General features: G+C 43.4%; 1 protein-coding gene across 2 annotated transcripts in view; it reads left to right on the top strand.

Annotated features, from left to right (window-relative positions):
- Positions 1–2,076: 2,076 nt before the first annotated feature.
- Positions 2,077–12,412, top strand: part of GLT8D2 (glycosyltransferase 8 domain containing 2) — a 40,531-nt gene continuing 30,195 nt past the window's right edge. Inside the window, exons 1-2 of one of the 2 annotated variants that reach the window (XM_006141416.3) lie at positions 2,077–2,306; positions 7,473–7,572. The gene's annotated coding sequence lies outside the window, so the exon portion shown is untranslated. The remainder of the gene's footprint in view (positions 2,307–7,472; positions 7,573–12,412) is intronic. The other variant, XM_006141417.3, reaches the window with a different exon arrangement.

Below are 12,412 nucleotides of genomic sequence, written 5' to 3'. Positions count from 1 at the left end.
CTCTCTCTCTCTCTCTCACTCTGTTCCTCTCTAGTCAAATTAAAATAAATAAATACATAAAGTTAAATAAAACAATTATTTTGAAAAAGATGGCTAGTGCAACTGAGAAACTGTATTTTACATTTTACTTAATTTCTTTTTAAAACTATTTATTTATTTGTTGTGGTTTTCAGGCTGCCAGGTCTGGGACTTGAACTTCCGTCAACCATGTGGGAATTCAGCACCTTAAACACCATGCCACCTACTGGCCCAAATAAATGTAAATTGAAAAACAGATACTCAGTCCAGTTACTGGAAAATTTTTAAGTACATTTGGAACAATCTGGGTCTATGAGCCCACTTTTTAAATTATACATTTTACGAAATCTACACATATAGCAAATATTTCTAATGAGATTTAGTGCTTGAATTGGTATATACTGCAAGTGTAAATACACATCAGATTTCAAAGACATAGTTTTAAAAGCCCAGAAATGTAAAGTGCCTTGTTAATAATGTCTGACATTGCGTGCCGAAATAATAATATTTTGTATACACTGGGTAAAGTAAAATAGATCATGAAGATAAACTAACTCTTTGTACTTTTTGGGGGGAGAGTGGATTAGTTTTTGTTTGTTTTGCTATAGGCATGCACTTGCCAGAGAAAGAGAGAGAGAAAGAGAGAGAGAGAAAGCGAGAAATCATCCCCTGGGGGTGGACACCATACTGTAATCCCTTCTTGTCTACTCTCCTCTCGGGATTTTGGGCATGCACACACACGTGCCCAGTGTGATTCTTAAGCCACAGGGTCTGAGATCTAACCATGAAGCTGGCCATGTGGGATCCAGTGCCTTAGCAGCCACACCACCTGCCAGTCCTATTTTGTACTTTTTTTTTTTTTTGGAGAGGTTTTTATGAGCATGCATTTGCCAGAAAGATAGAGAGAGACAGAGAGATAGAAAGCGAGAAATCACCCCCCAGGGGGGATGGCCATGCTACAATCCCTTCTCCATTCTCCTCTCAGGATCTTGGGCACACACACACACATGCCTGGCGTGAGTTTAAGCCACCGAGTCCGGGACTCGAACTGCGGTCAACTACATAGGAGTCCAGCAACACAGCCATTATGCCAATAGCTGGTCCCCCTCTTTTGTACTTTTAAAAGACGTTTATTTCTTCCATGAGCCAGAGAGAGGCAGAGGCAGATAGGCAGAAAGATACACACCTCTAACGGGGTCTCAGGCTCCGTGATCCACCTCCAGCCATAGACAGCCCCGGATCACCACGTGTGTGCCCAGCATACTCAGGGATCTTTGGACAAGAAGACCTGGAACAGTCCCATGTGGGGCAGCCTCACTGAGTGTCCTGTCGTACCTCTGCACCATGGTCTGGCCTCTGTACACATTGTAATGTGGCTCCGAGGTAACCGAAAGCTACACTGCGCCCAGCCTTGCGTTTGTGTTGGAAAGCTCTACTCTAGAAGGGGGCAGTGAGCTTGGGATCCTTATTTCCTTACTGGAACTAGAGTCTGTAGCAGAAATAGATTGCCCGACCCGGGGACAGTGCTGGCAGCCTTTCCTGGCTTTCTGAGAATGGGTGGCAGAAACGGAGAGCAGTAGGATGCTCTGGCCTGATTTACTCCACCTCAAGCTGCATCACAAAACGCTGTCTTGAAACCCCCGTCATTTCTATTACCTTGATAGAATGAGACCAGGTTGTTATTTGGGTTTTAAACGGGGACATTATTTAATGACTAGGTGATTTCAGAAGCAAGTGGCTACTAAGATTCTCAAACTCAATACGAACTTGATTTTTCACTCCTGCTCTCTCCAAGTTTATGGCAGAGGCAACTGTGTGGTGTTTTTTGTTTGTTTGTTTGTTTGTTTTTTAAAGAAAAAACTAATTCACCCTCCAAGCATTTGCTCTTTGCTGGTTTGAACAGAACAGGCTTGTTTTCAAAATGGTTTGCACGCAGACGGCTGGGCCAGGCTGCGAGAGGAAGTCTGGCCGCTTGGTCCCAGCACATCTGGAAGTGGTTTCGGGCGCCTCACTGCCAGCGCAACGCCTGGATTCCCAGCTGCTTCGCTGGAAGAAACTGGAGCCGCTGCAAAGTCAGCGCAAGCAGGGACGTGCGGGCCGGGAGGGAAGACTCTTGGAAACATAGCTTTGGCCTGGGGACTCTGCAGCCGTTTGGGATTTCCAAAGGGTTGTTAGAAGCCGGCGCAGCAGCGTGAAGGGCCTCAGCCCAGGGCCCGCCGGGACTGAACCCTCTGCCCTGCAGCTCTTGGGAACGGAGGAGCCCAAAACCCAACTTCACCGTTCACAAGGTAAATAGACATGTACGAACAGCGAGCAGTCTTTGCTTTCACCCTGGCCTGCTCCGGCAGTCCCGTTTGCTACACTCAGGAGGGTAGCTCAGAGGAGTCACTGTCCCACAGACTTCACCTTCGGAAGCCCCATCGTGTGTATTGGTAGCATTGCAACGGATTTTTTTTATTTTTCATCACAGCAAATCCAGAATACTCAATGTGCAAGTTTTTCACATTCTGGATGGCTTTTCCAGTCCTGGGTTTATCTCCCCCTTTCTCTCCCCCGAACTATTTACATTAGATTTTTTTTAAAAAGTTTCTTTCTTTCATTTAGGAGTGATAGAGACAGAATTAACAGGGTCTAGACACTGCCCTTTAGCCCCAGCCTTCACTGGCCGGATGGTAGGCACGTGGTTGCTGGCTTTACTCAGGTGTCCTGTCTACCCAGGGAGGTCACCTAATGGGACCGTGGCACCTTCCCATGTGGGCCAGCCTCTGTAGAGCGTCACCTGGACTACTGCCAGGTCCCTGCATCCAATTTCGAGCATAGAAATCAGCAGTTAAATAGGATGTGGATCAATTCGAGCCTTTAAAGTAGGTCGTTTCTGAGCCACAAATGATTTAACTGAGCTGTGACTCATGCTTTTGGACTCTGTTTAGGAAACTGTTCTGAGGGTCTCCGTCACTAATAAAAGAACTGACAGTCGTGGAAATCTACATAAGGCTTACTGTGAATACAGCGGTCACAGCGTTCGGGTTGAAATGTTTTTTTAACATGCAAAAATGGTCTGCGTTCACTTTATGGGTGAGTGTGATACAGCAGATAAGCCTGATACAGCCTGGTCTATCTTTCATGGCTTAAGAAGAGATAGCCCAAGAGTAAAAGGAGACAAAGAGAGAAAATACGATGCTGTGGGAAACAACTGGCCTTCCAGCTGTTTAGCCCCATGCAGCAAAATACCCACAGTGCCATTGCGTGGTTGGTTGGTGGTTGTCTTTTCCTCTGTCTCCAGGGTTTTGGTGTCGCCCTTCTGTACAATGTCCTTTTCGTCTTACGTGATGGATCTCTAGCCCTCGCTCTAGTGCAGGTGGGAACAGCACTGTGAGGGCGGCAGCGAGAACGAGGGCTCTGGGGTCAGACAGGATTGAATCCACACACTGCCACTTACAAGCTTTCTAAACTTGTTTCTGGATAAATCACTTACCTAGCATGTGCCTCTGTTTCCTCATCTGTAAACTGGGAATTAAACCACATCGTATCTATGAAGGCTATAATATAGATGATGCAAAGCAATGAGGCTCAGGGAGGGGTGACCTCTGGTGGGGTTGATGGCAGTAGTGATGACAAAAGTGACCACATGTCTTGTGTTTGGCAACCCCTTGCTTTTTTTTTTTTAGAAAGATTTTTGCTATAGGGTGGGAGCATTCACCAGAGAAACAGAGAGACAGAAAGCAAGAAATTACACCCAGGGGAGATGGTCACGCCGCTATCTCTTCTCCTCCATTCCCCTCTTGGGATTTTGGGCATGCATGCACATGCAAGGGCATGAATTTTAAGTTGCTGAGTCAGGACTCAAACTGCTAATTGACTGTGTAGGAATCTAGTGACATAACCATTACGCCATCTGTGGGTCCCATCACCTTGCTTTTAACACATTGTTCCTCCAACTGGTCATCCAAGTGTTCCCCATATCCTCATGTGTTGTCTCTCCAGAGATGTCCTGCTTTCTTCCATCCTCCCTCCAAACTCCTTCCTTTTTATCTCTGCTGGCTCTGTTTTTCTTTGTTCTTCCTCTTTCTTGACTGAGAGAAAGACACGTTCAGGGCCTGTCTCTTAGTGCAGCCGGTAAGCCCTGTACGTTGAGAGCCAGGACCCACATGGCTGACTAGTTTGAATCTCAGCCCTGGTGGCTTGAACAAAACACCAGGTGTGTGTGCCCATGTATGCCCCAAATCCCAGAGGGATGGAGAAATGGAGGGAAAAGGATTGAGGCATGACCACACCTCACAGGGGGCCTTTTCTCTCTCTACAGAGTGCTTGAGCAATCCAGCAAAACACATACGCACACACATATGCACAAAAGAAAGACATGTTCAGGACCAGCAGGTGGCATGGTGGTAAAGGCAGCCGGATCCTACATAGCTGATGGTGCAGTTTGAGTCCTGGACCCAGAAGTTTAAAAAACATGCTGGGTGCATGTGAGTATGTGCCCAAAATCCTGAGAATGGAGAAGAGACTGCAGCATGGCTATCCTTCCCAGGGGGTGCTTTCTCACTTTAAAAAAAAAAAAAATCTGTTTATTAAGTCACAGCCAACATAGTTTTTCATTTCTCATTTCCAAAGAACATGATTCTAAATACTTCTTTTATTTCAGTATTTTCCAAAGAATGTTCCAAAAACATAGTCCCATGGGAACAATACACTCCAAACTACACCACCCTCTTAGAGTTCGCAAAACATAATTGCATTAAGAACCACAGTGGACCAGCCCATGGAGTGGTAGTTAAGGTAGCTGAATCCTGCAAGGCTGATCACATGGTTTGAGTCCCAGACCCAGTGGCTTGAAAAACACACTAGCCCCTTGACTCTAGGGCCACTTGCTGGCCCTGATTCCTCTTACAGAAATTCCACTTTATACATTTCCTAGTGAACATTGAAGGGGATGCCTTGCTCTCCCTTCCCTGGTTAAGAATGGAGAATGAGGCCAGCAGGTAGCATGGTGGTTAAGGCGCTGGACTCCCACAAGGCCAACCATGGTTTGAGTCCCAGACCTGGTGATTTGCTTTCCCACTTTCCCTTTCTCTCTCTCTCTGGTCAAATTAAAATAATAATCATAATCATAATCATAAATTAAATTAAATTAATAATTATTGAAAAAAGAAGAATGTGAGACCAGTTAAGTGTGCCGTGTTGATATATGTAAAATCTGGCCTAGAGTACAACCTATTTCTTTTTAAAAAAACTCATTTATTTATTTATTTAACTTATTTATTTATTTATTTAAATTCTACCAGAGAGGGACAGAGAGAGCGAGAGCGAGAGCAAGAGAGAGAGAGAGAGAGAAAGAGAGAGAAGAGAGAGAATATGAGAAAGCAAGCCACCAGGTACAGGATTCGAACATGGTCAGCCATGTGGGAGCTCAGCACCCTGAACCACCACACTAACTGCCAGCCCCGAGAACAATCTTTTTCTGCAAAACACTATATAGTAGGCTTTGTGGGCCATATAGTCTCTGTTGCAATTACTCAATTCTGCTGTTCCAGTATGAGAAAGTTGTAGACAAAACATCAAAGAATAAGCACGGCTGTGTTCCAGCAACACTTTATTTATAAAAACAAGTAACAGGCAGGTTTGGCTTTGCGGGTTCATAGTTTGCTGACTCCTAGTCAAGAGCCTTTTTTGAAAGAACGTCTCATTGCAGCACGGGAGAAAGTAGGACCAGTCTTCAACAGCTGCAGACACCCTTGTCCTGCTTCCCTATTGTTAGGGTCCTAATGTTTGTGTCCCTTAAAACTCATATGCTGAAACCCTAATCCCCAAGGTGAGGGTATTAAGAGGTGAGGCCTCTGGGGAGGTGATTGAGAACAGAGCCTTAGTGAATGGAATTAGTGCCCTTATAAAATGGGCTCAAGGGCACTATTTCATCCCTTCTACCATGAGAGGCCCAGGTACGTGGTGCCATCTGTGAAACAGAAAGCGCTTCCTCTCCGGACACAGAATCTCCCAGTACCTTCATCTTGGCCTTCCTAGTCTCCAGAGCTGTGAGAAACAATGTTTGGTTTTTAAGTCACCCAGTTTATAGTATTTTGTTATAGGCACTCAAATGGATTGAGACAGATGTCCTGTGTATTTGGGGGATCTTGAGTAAACCTTTCATGCTATAGCAAAAAGTAAAAAAAGTTGGGGTCAGCTGGTGGCATGGTGTTTAAGGTGGGCAAATCCCACATGCTGCATGGTTTGAGCCCCAAACCCAGTGACTTGAAAGACATGCCAGGTGTGTGTGTTTGCATGCTCAGAATCCTAAGAGGGGGATGGAGAAGAAAGGATTGTGACATGGCCATCGCCCCGGGAGGTACTTTCTCACTTTCATTCTCTCTGTCTCTCTAGCTCTCTTTGGCGAGTGCACACACCCTGTAGCAAAAACCAAAACAAAGGAGTGAAAAAGGCAAACTTTCTTTCTGTTGTTAGAAGCCCAATTCCTGAGTCCTGATTTCGTCTTCCTTTCTCTTTTCTTTGGATGAATCTGTACCCTGGTCTTATTTATGTCTTTTTAGCTCATAAGGTTTAAGATGAAATGCTCTGTCAAACGTGTTTCATGCAAGTGAGAGCTTCAGGGTACAAGCCATACAGAGTTAAGTCGAATCACACACCGTAGGTCAATTGCTTGACACATAGGGACAGCAATGGGAAGTAGTCGGCTCTCCTATTTTGTTTTAGAATTATTTTATTTATTTATTATTATTTTTTAAAGATTGATTTACTTTCAATTTTATTTATTATCATTATTCTTCAATTTTGATCAGAGCTAGACAGACAGACAGAAAGGAAGAGTAAGAAAGCAAGCTGCCAGGCTCAGGACTTGAACCATGGTCGGCCCCCTATTTTGTTTATTTATTTATTTTTATTTTTATTATTTTTTTAATCTAACTAGAGAGAGATAGACAGAGAAAGGGAGAGGGAAAGTGAGAAAGCAAGCTTCCAGGTCTGGGACTCAAACTGTGATCAACCATGTGGTAGGCCAGTACCTCAACCACCATGGCACCTGCCCATCCCTCTACTAGTTTTTAAGAATTATTTATTTAGTCTTATTTATTATTATTATTGTTGTTATTAGTTTGATGAGAAAGCAAGCTGCCAGGTCCGAGACTCAGACTGCAGTCAGTCATGTGGGAGTCCAGTGCCTTAACCACCATGCCACCTGTCGGCCCCTCTAGTAACTACTAAAGTGGTTCAGAATATGAATTCAGAGCCAGCTCGCCTGGCGTGAATCCTGCCTCTGCCATTCATTAGGTGCGCGATCCTCGGTAGGTCTCAACCTCTTTGAGTCTTAGTTTCTTCGTTGGTATATTGGGATAATGTTTTAAGAGTTTTTTTGTTTGTTTTAGAGTTAATAATTTTTTCGTAGTTCATGATACTAATGGAAACTGCACTTTTTATTTTGTCTCATGTCTCCGCTCCAAAAGTATGCTCTTTTAAAAAAAGGACAGAGGAGTAAATCAACACCCAGAGTTGCAGCACCACACTCTCCTGGTGAAGAACAAGTTGGAGCCAGTAGGTGGCAAGGTGGGTTAAGGCGCTGGACTCACACATGCCCAACCTTAGTTTGAGTCAACCTGGTGGCTTGAAACTCAAGCTAGGCACACATGCCTGTGTGCCCCAAATCCCAGGAGGAGAGTAGAGGAGAAGGGATTGTGGCATGCTCATCGCCTCTGGTGATTTCTCACTCTCCCTCTCATGGTTTCCGCTCTGGTGACCACACATACCCTCTGGCAAAACATGGTGGTTAAGGTTGCTGAATCCCACATGGCCAACCACGTGGTCCACATCCCAGACCCAGAGGCTTGAAAAACATGCTGGGCATGTGTGTGTACTTGCCCAAAAAGGAGGGAGAAATGGAGGAGAGGGGGTTGTGGTGAGACCATACCCCCACGAGGGATGCTTTTTCCACTTTCCATCTCTCTCTCTACCTCCCTCTGGCTAGTACACCTGCCCTATGGAAAACCTTAAAAAAAAATCCTGACATTAAGAGGTCGCCTCCCTCCCTTATCTGTCTGGCTGAGTCACTCCTGGCCTTGTAGGCACCATCATAGGACAGATGAAGGGTCTCATTACTGGGGGCCCAGACATCACTGGCATGTGGCCTTCCGTGGAGGCCTCGTTCTAGGAGCAGGCCCCACAGGCACTGTCCCAGGAGGAAGAGGGCCCATCATTGGCATCATGAGAGGTGTTGGTATCACCTCGGTGTGAGAAGGACCTGGGAGACAGGGGGACGGTGGGATCATCACCCTTGCAGGAGGAGGAGCAAAGAATGGAATAGGCCGTATCCTTTCTTGTTGAAATGCAACCTTTGCTCTATTTTCTTTTTTTAAAAAGATTCTTTTTTTTATAATTACTTTACTTTTTTAAATGTATTCATTCATTTATTTTAATTTGACCAGAGAGAGACACAGAGAGAGACAGTGAGAAAGCAAGCTGCCAGGTCCAGGACTTGAACCGTGGTTAGCCATATGGGAGTGTCCAGTGCCTTAACCACCATTCCACCTCCTGGTCCCCATCAGGATCTATTTTCTACTAGTTGTTCACATTCTCTGAGTTTTCCTTCCACCACAGTGTGTGTTTCTCATAGATGGAGAGTCGTGGGTAAGGTCCTGATAAAACTCAGGTGTGTTGCTCTGAGAGCCATTGGCCAGTCCACTTTGCCTTTTAGGGATGTTGTGATAATTAAATGAATTATGATACGTAAAGTTCTTAGAACAATGCCTGGCACATAGAAATTTTGGGTGAGTGATATCTATTATTACATGTTATTTCATTTAATCTGCAAAATGATCCCATTTTACAGATGGGGTTTCATAAATTGTCCAAGATTACACAGCTAATAAATGGGTCAGAACCAAGAATCAAAGTCAATTCTGCCTAATGACAAAGCCCATGATATTTCCACTAATGTGCACAGACTGACATAGTTAAGACACTCACCAATACCTTTCAGGAACTCTCCATCTCCTTTTATCTTCATTTTGACTCCCAGTTTCTTCCCTATTCCTCCCTACCTGTACCCATGGCAGACAGGATTAATCAATCATAGCTTTTTCTTTTCTTTTCTTTTTTTTAACCAAGTTTGGTGATGACTTTAGCTTTCTTTTCAATTGAGCAGTTCTGAAAGCCCTACCAACTGATCAGCGTTAGCATGTAAAATGAAGTTTAAGGGCTCCAATTTGGGGAATATGTTTCTGAAGTGTCCTTCCCACTTTTACCTGTTATTCCTTTAAGCCACTGCCAGGTCTCCAGACATGCTTCTAGGTTTGGCCTAGGCTCAGATTCTTTGGCATATGGGAAAAAAGCTCCCCATGCAGGGTCTTCAGGGGCCTGTTTAAAATTTACCGGCTTTAAAAAAAAAGAAAAATTGACCAGTTTTGGGGCTGGCAGGTGGCATGGTGGCTAAGGTGCTAGACTCCCACATGGCTGACTGAGGTTCGAGTCCTGGACCTGGTGGCTTACTTTCTCACTTACTCTCATGTTTTCTCTCTCTCTCTCTTTCTCTTTCTCTCTCTAATTAAAAAATAATATTAATGAAGATGATAAATAAAATTAAATAATCTTAAGAAAAATTTTACTGGTGTCTGGAGCAGGCAGGTGACGTGGTGGTTAAGGTATTGGCTTCCCAAATGGTCAACTGCAGTTCAAGTCCCAGACCTGGCTTGCTTTCTCACTTTCCCTCTCTCTCCGTCTCTGTCTCTCTCTGGTAAAGTTTAAAAATATATATCTATAGTTATAACAAATGGAATTAAATACATAAATACTTTTAAAAAAAACTTTGCACTTGCAAATTTACAACCAGTAAAGTTACAATACTGCATCTACAAAGCTGAAAATACTCTACACACGCATGTCTCACAGTAATTGGAAAATTGATGCTTAATAGCTCAGTCTGTTATTTTATTTTTTATTTTTGCTATTGGGTGTATGTACTCATTGGAGACAGAGAGAGAGAAAGTGGTAAATCACTCCCCAGGGGGATAGCCATGCCAGTCTTTTCTCTTCCACCCTTCTCTTGGCATTTTGGGCACACATGCACAAGTGCCTGGTGTGACTTTAAGGTCACCAGGTCTGGCCCTCGAACCTCAGTCATCCATGTGGGGGTCCAGCAGCCTTAACCTCCACACTACATTCTGGCCCCAATTTATAATTGACATTTATAATTAACTTGAATTATAAATGCTGTTATCAAAGCTAGCAATTTAACTGACATCAATAATTTTTAAGAAAGCAATCATATTGCTATACATCTTTTAAAGAATTATTTTATTTAACTTTATTTTGTTTAATTGACCAGAGAGGGACAGAGCAAGAGAGAGAGAGAGAAAGTGAGAAAGCAAGCCGCCAGGTCCAGGACTCAAATCACAATGGGCTATGTGAGGGTCCAGCACCTTTAACCACCATGCCACCTGCCTGCCCCACTATACATATTTTTAAATAATTAAATAGTTAGAAAGTGGTCGCTAAAATATTTTAGGAAAAGTTTACTTAAAATGAGAAGTTTCAGGGTTTTATTTTAAAACTTTATGTTATCAATTATATACTGGCAGATAAAAATTATGTATATTTAGATTATACAATGTGGTATTTTGATATATATATATATATATATATATATATACATTGAAATGGCTAGCACAATCAAGTGAATTAATATATCCATCACTCTTACATAGTTACTCTGTGTGTATGTGTTGGTGAGAAGACTTAAGATCGACTCTCTTAACACATTTCAAAACTGCCATATGTTTTTATTAACTAACCACAGTCACTGTGCTGTACACTAGCTCTCCAAATTGCCCTCTTGGTATAACTGAAACTTCACACCCTTTGACAAACGTCTCCCCACCCCCACCATCCCACTACCCTAGCTACCATTCTGCTGTTTCTGTGAATTCAACGTTTTTAGATCCCACATTAAGTGAGATCATGTGGTATTTGTCTCTCTTTGTCTGGCTTATTTCACTCAGCACAATGTCCTCCAGGCCCACCCACATTATCACACATGGCAGGATTTCCTTCCTTTTTAAGGCTGAATAATGGGTTGTTGTGTAGATATTTGAGAGGACTTCAAGAAGTTCGTGAACAAACAGAATTTAAGGTATGAGTTTATTTTGGTACAAAAATTCTTGAAACCCATGCATAACTTTTTCATAATACACATTTCCCATGAACTTTTTTTTAGCTTTTTGTTTTTTTGTTTTTGTTTTTGCCATAGGGCATATGTGCTCACTGCATTCCCCCGTCCCGGGGGAATGGTCACGCTGTAGCCCCTTCTCCTCCATTCTCCCTCTGAGATTTTGGGTATGCATATGCAAGTGCCCAGTGTGATTTTCAAGCCACCAGGTCCAGGACTTGAACCATGGTTGGCCACGAGAGAGTCCAACTGCCTTAATTACCACGCCACCTGCTGGACTGGAAGGAAGACTATTTAAAACAAAAACAAGTGTACTGAGTGTTTACCACACAGTGGCGTTATGTTTCCCTGGGTGAAGCATTCTTCCTGATCACAGACGTTCACAATAGAAAATTTATGGAAATGTAGGAGACCACAAAGAAATTACTTTGTCAACATATGTCAAATACCTTAGCAGAAGATGGTTCTCACAAGGCCAATTCTTTATTCTCTGAAGAAGCAGCTGGCCTTTTTTATTAAAAGAAGTTGTTTCTGGAATACATCTAGTTGATAGGCCTCATGGAATTTCTCCTGAATTTGTCTCATGGGAAGTCAAGAACTCCATGTAGTAAATTGGCCTGATTGAATATGAGAATGACTGGCAGAGATAGCTCTCATTTCTTTTTTAACTTCTTTTTAGAAACTTAATTTTTTTTTCTTTTGTTATGTAGAGCATGTACTCTTACCGGAGAGACAGAGAAGGATAGGGAGAGAGAGAGGGAAAGTAAGAAATCACCTCCCAGAGTGAACGGCCATGCATTCTCTATTCTCCGGGATTTGGGGCATGCATGCACATGCACCTGGCATGTTTTCCAAGCTGCCAGGTCTGGGATTCAAGCTGTGTAGTCAGTCATGTGGGATACAACTGCCTTAACCACAATATAACCTGGCTGGCCCCGATAGCTCTCATTTCTTATCAGAATATAATTCATCTTGTGTGTGTAGAATCTCTTAAATTAACCTGTCTACTTTTTTTTTTTTTCAATTTGTCGGATGGTCAGAGAGAGCAGGTAATTGAGAACGCACCTGAAGACCAGGAGTTAGCAAAATGGCTATGTCGTTGGACTCCCATGGAGTCGACCGCGGTTTGAGTCCTGGACTCAGCGGCTTAGACTCACGCCAGGTGCGTGTGCGTGCGTGCCCAAGATCCCGAGAGGAGAATGGAGGAGAAGGGATTGTGGCATGGGC

The sequence above is a fragment of the Tupaia chinensis genome, unplaced genomic scaffold (genome assembly GCF_000334495.1).
Source record: "Tupaia chinensis unplaced genomic scaffold, TupChi_1.0 Scaffold000054_1, whole genome shotgun sequence".
In the NCBI taxonomy this organism is placed as follows: domain Eukaryota; kingdom Metazoa; phylum Chordata; class Mammalia; order Scandentia; family Tupaiidae; genus Tupaia; species Tupaia belangeri.
The sequence above is the reverse complement of the archived record's forward strand: the minus strand, read 5'-3'. Positions and strand labels throughout refer to the sequence as shown.